General features: G+C 39.1%; 1 protein-coding gene across 1 annotated transcript in view; it reads left to right on the forward strand.

The window, feature by feature from the left end:
* LOC131930089 (sialin) overlaps positions 1-10,847 on the forward strand; it is a 45,450-nt gene that overhangs the window by 2,559 nt on the left and 32,044 nt on the right. The gene's annotated exons all lie outside the window — the stretch shown is intronic.

Raw genomic sequence — 10,847 nt, forward strand, 5'->3', positions numbered from 1 at the left:
GGCCCACTCGTATTAATAACACCACAGGCGCTGAAAGTGGGGTGGCGTCGAACAGGGTCCACTCACATTAATAACACAACAGGCGTACAGGGCTCACTTATATTGATACACCACACGCTGAGTGTGTGTGTGTGTGGGGGGGGGGGGGGGGTGGCGTCGAACAGGCCCACCCCATATTAAAAACACCACAGTCGCTGAGTGTGGGGGTGGGGGCATCGATAAAGGGACCACCCCGTATTAATAAGACACAAGCGCTGCCGCAGTTTTGGTAAGCAATGCAGTTAATCAGCCTATAAAATTTGAATGTGAGATACGACATCCGGCACCCGTACATTTTCACGCATCACTAAAAACCTAAACTGAGTGGGAAACTCCCTCCTCCCCCCCCCCCCCACCATCACCACCCAGAAACCTGCATCTCTCTTTTTTCTCCCTTATATGTACGACTAGGTTGCAACGATATGGACGGGTACGCCATTTCCGTATAAAACTTCTTTATCATTCGATGGTGATAATGGGGAGTTTGATGTCTATGATGGGATTTTAAAATCTGATTATTTGCATATTATGATGATGTTATGAAACGAATTGTAAATATGACTTTTGGGTCAGTAACTTGGCCAGCTAAAATAGATCTCAAGAAGCTTATTCATAATTTTGCAAACTTAAAAGCATGAAAAAGAAATCAAATCTAAATAAATTATGATACAGTTAAAAAAAAAATTAGCTTGGTTAGTGGTCACAAGGTCACCCCTCTCTTACTAATCTTTTAGTATTTTAACATATTTTTGACAGTACATTTTACATTTCTTGTCATGGTGTCACCACTAAATGGTGTTACCGAATGTGGACCGCACCTTTGCCATGTGACGCAATATATTTTACATTACGGTGCAGACCGTGCAGTACATAATTTTACAGCACAGTATAAATACACAATCAGGGCGTATAAAATACAACAATTTACATTATTTAAAACTCTTCCCTCGTAAGTAGCAATCAGTGTTTTTTCCAGGCATCTTTTCGGGGGGGGGGGGGGGTGGAAGGAAGGCGTCCCACGACTCCCGAAGAGAGACTACCCCCCATCTCCTGAACAAAATTGAATTTATATAGAAAATATATACTTTTAACAGTGTCCCGTCCCCCTGGAATTTTAGTCAGGTTCCCCCCCCCCCTGGAAATTTCAAGTGCGTCGTCGTCGTCGTCGTCCCCCCCCCCCCCCCCGAGAAAAAGTCTGGAAGAAACACTGGTAGCAATCGATTTCTCCGCTGCCCATGTTTAACTCAGTTGTAGCCAAACGGGTGACGAAGGGGCCCATTGATAATTTTTGCATAGGGGCCCGAAAATCCTAGCTACGTCACTGAACACAATATGGTGTATATAGCGTACCCGTCCCCGCGCGTTACCGAGGGGTTAGAAGAAAGTCCCGGGATAGCCCGAAGCAAATCGCACACTACCCGGCGTCGGCGGACGCGCCTGATTTAATTTAGTGAACGAATATAATACCCCATCTTATCCATAGTCTATCGCACACTTTAAAACAAACGTAAGCGTCATAATGCTAACGGGCTAAGATATTGCGCTAATTAGCACAGTCCCGGGGCGCCACCCGTGCGAAATTGAATGTTTTTTTTCCCCACAGGAACCTCCCCAGGAGTATTCTCAACAACTTCCCAAAGTTTTATGGCGATCTGATGAAAGATATAGTAATGCATAAAAGACAAATAAAAAATGACAAAGTATATAAGGAGGGTATCGCCAATGATTTACCTATTGTTGATTCTTAGACGCCTGACATTGTTTTCTAAATCGGAGTTATTTAAATGCAAACAATGCCTGCGCTTTGAACAGAACAGAACTAGAGGCGTAACGAGGTCGGGGAGGGTCGGGGGGTGCAGACCGCACCAGGTGACACCATTTAGGGGGTTGACATCAGGGAAAACATATACACATACATACAGAGTTTCTTCCAGGCATCTCTTCGGGGGGGGGGGGGGGGGGCTTAGCCCCCACGAAATTTTTTTACCGCCCCCCCCCCCCCCCCGAACGAAATGAAATTTATATAATTTATATAGAAAATATATACTTTTATATATATAAACACGCAATACGAACATAGGATACTCATATCTGGCCTGATCGGTTTTGAAAAAAAAAAATTCAATTAAATCTAATCACAACAACATGTCATGTGTATCACTATCAGTGGCGGAACTAGAAAAAAAGCCCCCCCCCCCCCCCCGAAGAATTTTTTTGGGCCCTATATATATATATATATATATATATATATATATATATATATATATATATATATATATATATATATATATATATATATATAACAAGGTTCGCTCTCAATTTAAAAAAAATTCCATCTGGTACACGAATAAATCAGAGGTTTTCCAACACACGAGCTGGCCCCTTTCTAAATCTAGTCCAACACACTAAACTGAGGCTTTCATCAAAACGTTACTAACCGTGTGCCCTGTTTTCCAGAAGTTGAATTAAATGTTAACAATGTCGGCAGTTCATTTCTTGGATCTTAGGGCGCGGGTTTGTCCACACTAACAACTAGACACGCCAAGGCATGCTGTAAATCCCTCGGCGACGGCCCAGGTGTCAGGGGAGTCACGGGGCTCTTGGACCTACCGGTTACATTACTGCACGGGTGATGGGTGTGACACATTGTTTCTTCCGGCAGAGCTCCCCCCCCTCCCCTCCCCCGAAAACAGTCTACCATGGAAGAAACATTGGTGCGACACCTAATTAGATTTAGTCATCGAGTGTAGTAGCGAGACTTATTCCTAGTGTTGTGGGAACTTTTAAACTACTGTCTGTGGTGGCCAACTTGCTCATATGTGATGCGCTCAGGATGACACTGACGCCAGTTGTATTCAAGTAGTAACCTCATCCGCTTATGCAGGATCACGGGGCGCTAAATCACATATTTCCGTTAGGAGTCCCCACTCGAATATGTACAAATGTTAGGCCTATGACAGAAACCTTTCGGGGCTGTACTCAACAGCTTCCCAAGTTTTCATGGCGATTGGGTGAATGATGCAGTAATGCATAATAATAATAGAGAGAAAAATGTTTTTCACATGTACAACTTTATGTGGCCAGGTCACGCGTTGGATAACCTTCTGATTTAGGGGAGGGGGGGGGGGGGGATTAACAAAAAGCCTGACCCTCACACCCCCCACCTCAATGACTATTAATAATGTTCAATTAATTCTAAACGTTCTAATTAATTTCTAAATAATTATATAAAAAATAATCTTACCTGCCCTGTTTTGTGAATTAGATGTGCCTAATACTATGAAAGTAAATTAATATGTGTTGACTAGATCTAGTGCTGTCTAGTGTCTGACAAAATGTTCTGAAGTGGTGAATCGTACGGTTAGGAAGTAGTTCATAAACGATACATTTATCTCCTCGATACTTGTGAGGTTGAGAAAGAGGGATGGGATAGGGGTCGGCTCGGGAAAAAACTTGAAAGGGACAACAAAACGCCTTGATCTATGTATGTCAGCATCGCCCATTGTAAAACTTACTCAGGGGAGATAATTTGAAGTATAGGCCTTAAAAGTTTACTATACTTCTTGTAAAATAAAAAACAAGTAAACGTATATAAAACTGAAGTTTCTAGTATTATATTATTTTTTTAAAATTATTTGTACGATACAAGATAGTACAGGATACAAATTCAACCACTATCACAAACACATATTAACATTGAAAAATGTACAATGGATTTCGGGTCCCCTACCAATGCCGCAAATAAGAACCGCGCATCATGAAAGTATTGCAAGCCCACTTCATATGTAGCGGCTTTTCGTGCTATGGACTTTGTTGTTTTTTAAAAAAGAATTTTGCCGGCGACAGCGTGTGTTTGATTGTAGGGAAATAGAACTCGGCCTTGACGATGGTTTAAAAAATACAACTATAAATAACTGTTTTAAATATGTAAAGAATTTGTCGACAATTTTTTAACCCCCTTTTTGGTCCCCATCCCCTGCCCCATCCGCCACAGTATACTTTGGAGGATCGGTCAAACAGTTACGTGTCCTCTATTTAGCTATCAAAGGGAGGGGGGGGGGGGGGGGGGCAACGAGTCAAAGAAGTCATTCAAAATTTGAAGAGTTGCCTATATTTTACACTGTAGTTTGTGTAATGGATTTTATCTTTTGCGGAAGAGCGTGGTATAGTGACTGTAAAATAAAGATAATCGTACCGCAGCTACGGTGTTTTTCTTTTACAAACCAAACATTAAGGCAAAAATTAAATTCAAAATGTAAAAAAAAAAAAATTTGGTTAGCCGTGGGCCCCTAAACGGCCTCCCCCCCCCCCCCCCCCCCCGCGCATTGCGGGGTCTGGCGGGACTGTAGTTCCGCCCCTGTTCATCAGGTAAATGAACAACTACTGACTAGTGTCTTTAACAAAATGTGCAGAAGTGGTCAGTTTACAGTTCATAGACGGTTCGTTAATCTATGCATTACATCTTATTGTAAGAGTAAGGGTGTGGTGAGGGGTAGAAGTGAGGGGTAGGGGATAGGGGGGGGGGGAGAGTTGGGAAGGGAAGGGGACAAGAAAGCGCCGATAAGCATCTACATCAATAGTGCCGACTTTTTCCGATCGTCTAGAAGACCAGGATAGTCGCCTCGCCGCAACATTTCCCCAGCCCGATTTCAAAGCGTACCGGCACAGTCAAATTTCAGATGCTTCGTCTTTGAAGTTGTCTATATGTCTGGCGGTCTCTCGAGCTATAGTCAGTGCATTTTTCTCAAAGACGTTTGCCGACTATCGTGTTTGTTTGTAACTGTAGAAGAAAGATAACTCGGCCTCCACCTAATTTTTTTTTTTTTAATAATTTAGCCAGGATTTTTGGGCCCCCAATTGGTCTGGCCCCCCCCCCCCGCATTGCGGGGTCTGGCGGCACTGTAGTTCCGCCCCTGATTCTCTCCATTGAGTGTTTCACAATAGGCTTCAGGAAAAGTAGCTGAGACCGTCGAAACTTCGGTAAAATTTTAGAAGTTTTTGAATACTTATAGACCTAACATTTGTTTAAAATGTGTAGTTGAGCAACCCGAGATCCCCAGTGGCTATCTAAGCACCAGGGGTCCGCTTATTGGGTGTCCTGCACAGGGTGATAGGTGTACTACTTGAATCATCGGTCTCGCTGCATCAGGGGCTTCCGCCGGTGGCCATGTCCTAAGACCCCTGTGACGCCTCTGACACCAAGGCCGTCGCTAAGGGTTTTTTCTTTCACATCAGAGTAAACTGTGGCGTTTCTGTAGCAGAGGCGTAGCGACCCTTCCGGGCGCCCGGGGACAAACTTTCAATTTGGCGCCCCCCCTCGGGAACAAACCTTAAATTTTCAATTTGCACTCCCCCCTTCAAACTTTCCATATGCACCCCTCATCCCATATATTTTTTTTATATTCATAATGCAAAACTGCACCTAAAATGATATTTTAATTTGTTTTTACAACCTATTTTGGCGCCACCTAAGGTCGGCGCCCAGGGACATATGTACCCCCTGCCCCCCCCTTCGCTACGCCTCTGGTCTGTAGTAGTGTGTACAAACTAGCGCATTGATAGTGGTTTTGGGGGGGGGGGGGGGGGAAACAGATCTACTACAGTAGTGATGTTCTGCTATGCTAACACACGCTGTTGTGTAAAAAAAAAAAAAAAAATATTCAAATGACTTGTATTGTGAAAGATAGGCAAACGCTCGAACCACATCCATGACATCCATGACTTATTTTGCTCTTAAGCAACTTTTAATAGATGTGCACTAAACAAATTAAAAAGCAATTACGTCTCTTAATTATTATTTTTTAGAAATACTTCTTAAAGAATGACATAGAATAAAAAGGAAATGTATTTAAAACTAAAAATATAAATATAAAAAAAAACTATAAAAATAAACATAATGCGAGAAACCATTACGCATACAAAGCTTTCATGACCGACTTGCTTTTAGGTAGAATTATAGCAGACATATATTGTAACTGAGATTTTCAAAACAGACTAATAGCACTCACACAAATGACGTGTTAATAAATTTTTTTTTTTTCAAAACTCTAACAAACCCTAAATAAGTTTTCTATGTTCGTATTTTGTTTATACAGTGGCGTATTAAGGGGGGTGCAATGCCCCCCCCCCGAAGAGATGTCTGAAAGAAACTCTGAACATAACTGACTGCTTTTTAAATTAGCAGTTTTGTAAATATCGGTGTCAAATGTTCCTATAAGTTAAAACAACCCATGATTTTTAAACAATAATATGTATGTATATATATATATATATATATATATATATATATATATATATATATATATATATATATATATATATATATATATATATATATATATATATATATATATATATATATATATATATGTATATATATATGTATATATATATATGTATATATATATATGTATATATATGTATATATATATATATGTATATATATATATATGTATATATATATATATATATACAGAGCCGGCGTTAGGGGTACGCGGGGCCTATGGCCAACCATCCGCGCGGGGCCTTATATTTTTTTCATTGGTGTATAATTAAATAAAACATGTACAGTGAGGCGTTTTTTTTTCCTTCTCAACGCGAATTAATATTTATAAAGATATATATGGTATTTTTAAGCTGTTTATCAATGTCGTATTAACATTAAGACACTGATTAACAAATAATTTGTTTACTTAGAAGGTGCTTTTGAAACGTTGCTTGTTTCTGTTAAGGCTTTTTGTTTGAAAAGTAAAAAATACAACATGTAATAGATTGAAATAATTGTGAGGTCAAGGGAACTCACTCTTCTGTATTAGTTATATTTATAATATTGTTATCTTGAGTGATGTCCCTTGTGTACTTCCTCTCGTCCTCTCTGTGTGTTTCCATCGTGATGTAGTTAGACCCATTAAATGTGTTATATACAACCACAGGCTTCTGTCGTCAATCTATTATAACTGGCGACGAAGGATAAACATCTACTAGAAAGAGCACCTACTTACGCAAAAAAGAGGTTTGCTAGAGCTTATTAGCTAATTATTTCTAGAATTATGGCGCTGTATGGCCAAATAAAAGAATTTGATGCGAATGATGAAATCATTCAAGATTACCTAGAGAGGTTAAGCTTTTACCTAGAAGCAAACAACGTGACGATAGAAGCCAAAAAGAGAGCTGTTTTGTTAACAGTCATAGGGCCTCAACAATTTAGGCTACTAAAAGACTTATGCACACCAGCTAGTCTAACTACCAAGAGCTTTAACGAGCTGAGCAAATTGCTAACAGACCACCATGCGCCTACCCCATCAAAGTTTTTATGTAGAGCTAGATTTGACAGTAGGACTCGTCAACCAAACGAGTCAATAACAGAATATGTTGCTGCTTTACGTCATTTAAGTGAATTTTGTGAATTCGGCGATACGCTGTCTGACAGATTATGTGAAAAGTTTGTGACAGGTGTAAACAGCCCTGATATTCAAAGAAGGTTGCTGCTCGAGTCAGATCTAAAATTAGAAAAAGCAATACAACTTGCAATGTCATTCCAGCAGTCATCAGATGCGGTGAGATCTTTAGCACCTCCAGGGATCCATGCAGTAAACAGCAGGTTAGTCAATAAACATCAACCCCAACAGAGCATTCCAACTTATGCTAAACAGCCTGCTCGTTCAAATCCTAGATCTAAATCTAGTAATAATTATCAAAAATGTCATCGATGCAAGGGTCCCCATGCATCTCATCGGTGCAAGTTCAAGTCTGCAACTTGTTATAAGTGCAGTAAGCAAGGTCACATTGCCAAGGCCTGCTTTGCAAAGTCTTCGTCTGTTGCTAAATCTAGCCAGTCAAGACAGTACCGCAACCAAAGGCAGCACTATGTTAACTCTCACCAAGACTACCTAACCCAACCAATGAACCACTCTACCTGTGAAAATGCTCAAACTGATTCGCAGCCGGATTTCAACCTGTTCTCTGTGAAATCAATAAGTCATGCTCCCATCAATGTACTAGTTTATATCAACGGTAAGAGCATCAGCTTCCAACTTGACACTGGAGCATCTCTAACAGTCATAACAAAGAAAGATTTTGACGCTGTCACAGGAGGATCAGTGTCTCTACAGCCGTGTCACAAGTGTCTAACAACATACACTGGTGACAATGTTCCGGTAATAGGAGAGTGTATGGTTCATGTAAGTTATAATGGTCAAAGTGTTAAACTTCCTCTTCTTGTGGTTGAAGGAAATGGACCGCCATTACTAGGTAGGAACTGGTTAAGTGATCTTAAGTTAAATTGGGAGAGTATTTGTTCATTGAAGAATGTAAAAGAATCTAGTCTTACTTCACTAGATAAAGTAATATCTGAAAATAAATGTGTTTTTGGTAACTCTGGATTACTAAATGATAGAACAGTGAAGTTAAGCATTAAAGATACAAATCCAAGATACTGCAAAGCTAGAGTTCCACCTTATGCAATGAGGAATAAAATTGAAAATGAGCTAAGTAGATTGGAATCTAATGGCATTATAAAGAAGGTAGACTATTCCGATTGGGCGACACCCATTGTGCCAGTGTTAAAGAAGGATGGTTCTATAAGAATTTGTGGAGATTATAAAACTACACTGAATAAGCAAATAGAGCTAAATAGGTACCCTATTCCTAACATTGAGGAAATTTCTTTGAATTTGGCAGGAGGAGACAAATTCACTGAATTAGACTTTAGTCATGCTTACACTCAACTAGAACTGCATCCAGATTCAAAAGTCTATACGACAATAAACACACATAAAGGACTCTACCAATATGAAAGACTATGTTTTGGCATATCATCTAGCCCTGGAATTTTCCAAGCTGTCATGGACAGTATTTTTAAGGACATTCCAAATGTTTGTGTGTACTTTGACAATGTGTACATAACTGGTAAGAATGACACTGAACATCTTAAAACACTTGATAAAGTATTGAAAATTGTTGGTGAAAAAGGTTTAAAGATAAACAAAGATAAATGTCAATTCATGTTGACAGAAATTAGTTTTCTTGGTTATATATTAAGCAAGCAAGGTATCAGACCTCAACCTGAGAAAACAAAAGCCATTAAAGAAGCACCCAAACCTGAAAATACCCAACAACTAAGAGCTTTTTTGGGCTTAATAAATTACTATGCAAAGTTCATAGGGAATCTGTCTGGTAAACTATCACCACTGTACAAGCTGCTGCAGAAAAATGCAACTTGGCACTGGGGTAAACAACAAGAAGCTGCTTTTAATACAGCAAAAGAGGCTTTGTCTTCTGACACCTTACTAACTCACTATGACCCAGGGAAAAGACTTATATTAACATGTGATGCTTCACCAGATGGTGTAGGAGCAGTCTTGTCCCACATGGATGAGAAGGGTGACAGACCCATTGCTTTTGCCAGTAGATCTTTGAACCAGGCTGAGAAAAATTATTCTCAGTTAGATAGGGAAGGCTTAGGCATCATTTTTGGTGTTAAGAAATTTCATAAGTTTCTGTTTGGTAGGAAGTTCACCATCTTTACAGATCATAAACCATTGCTAGGTTTATTTGGAGAAAACAAAACCCTACCTGAGCATGCCTCACCAGGAATTCAAAGATGGGCTATCACACTAACTGCATACAGTTATGAATTGAAATACAAACCTGGATCTGAGAATAGTGCAGATAGTCTGAGTAGATTACCTTTAAAAAACCAAAGCCTGAGCTATGTACCAGAAGATGTATTTGTTCTCTTCACTATCATGGATAACTCCAATATAGATGTGAATGATATTAAAAGAGAAACACAAAAAGATGAGTGCTTAATAAAAGTATATGAGTACTGTAAGAATGGTTGGCCTGAAGAGTCTGTGAATGATGACTTAAGGCCATATAAAATAAGAAATTAAAACCCTTTGTGAAGATAATATAAAAGATGGAGAAGATGCAGTCCATTATCAGTCAGAGTTGCCTAAACAAAGTATTTATAACTTAATAAAGGATTATGGTGATATGGCAATTTCAAATGTTTAAAGAGAATACATTAAATAAGAAGGAATGTGATCATCAAACAACTTTGCTAACATCATTAGCACTTACAGAAACTAAAAGGGTAACATCAAAAGAAGAAAAAGATTTTTGCCATTTAATACACCCACTTCAAATACTGGATCACAGTTGCAAAGTGATATTGTCCAGGATATTACTTTTAAACAGTATTTTTGGTTACCATGAAAGCACTATCAGATTACCTGAGAAAATGGATCAATCAAAGAAATCTATGTCAGTTAAGGATCTGAATAATAGCATAATACTTTCAGATGCCAATTCAAAAATAGTTCCATTAAATCATGACAAACATTCATTGAAAGAGAATTTGGTGTTAATAAGAATGTGTATCTAAGAAATTATGGGAGAAAGGAAAAATGGATACCAGGTCAAATTGTTCAATGTACAGGACCTGTGTCTTATAAAGTAAAAACAAATGATGGACTTATTGTCCGTAGACATGCAGACCAGTTAAAAATAACTTGTGCAGATAATAAGGGTGAATCTGTCAATCCCACCAAGTCTGAACAGTTCACACCAAATCAGTTTGTTCTACAACCAAGTTCTGTTGATATGAGTGAACCAAGTTGTCTGGAGTCAGAAAATGTAAATTCTGGAGTTAATGATTTAAATCCTAGACCTCCTGAGATAGAGAATCCAGATGGTCAGAATCTTGAGTCACCAAATCAGAAGCCACTGAGAAGGTCAAACAGGACAATCAAAGTCCCAAATAAGTTAGACCTATGATTCTAAAGGTCAAAAGGACTTTGACATTA

This window comes from Physella acuta, unplaced genomic scaffold (genome assembly GCF_028476545.2).
Source record: "Physella acuta isolate Inbredline_101_S28 unplaced genomic scaffold, ASM2847654v3 ptg001715l, whole genome shotgun sequence".
NCBI classification, from domain to species: Eukaryota; Metazoa; Mollusca; class Gastropoda; family Physidae; genus Physella; species Physella acuta.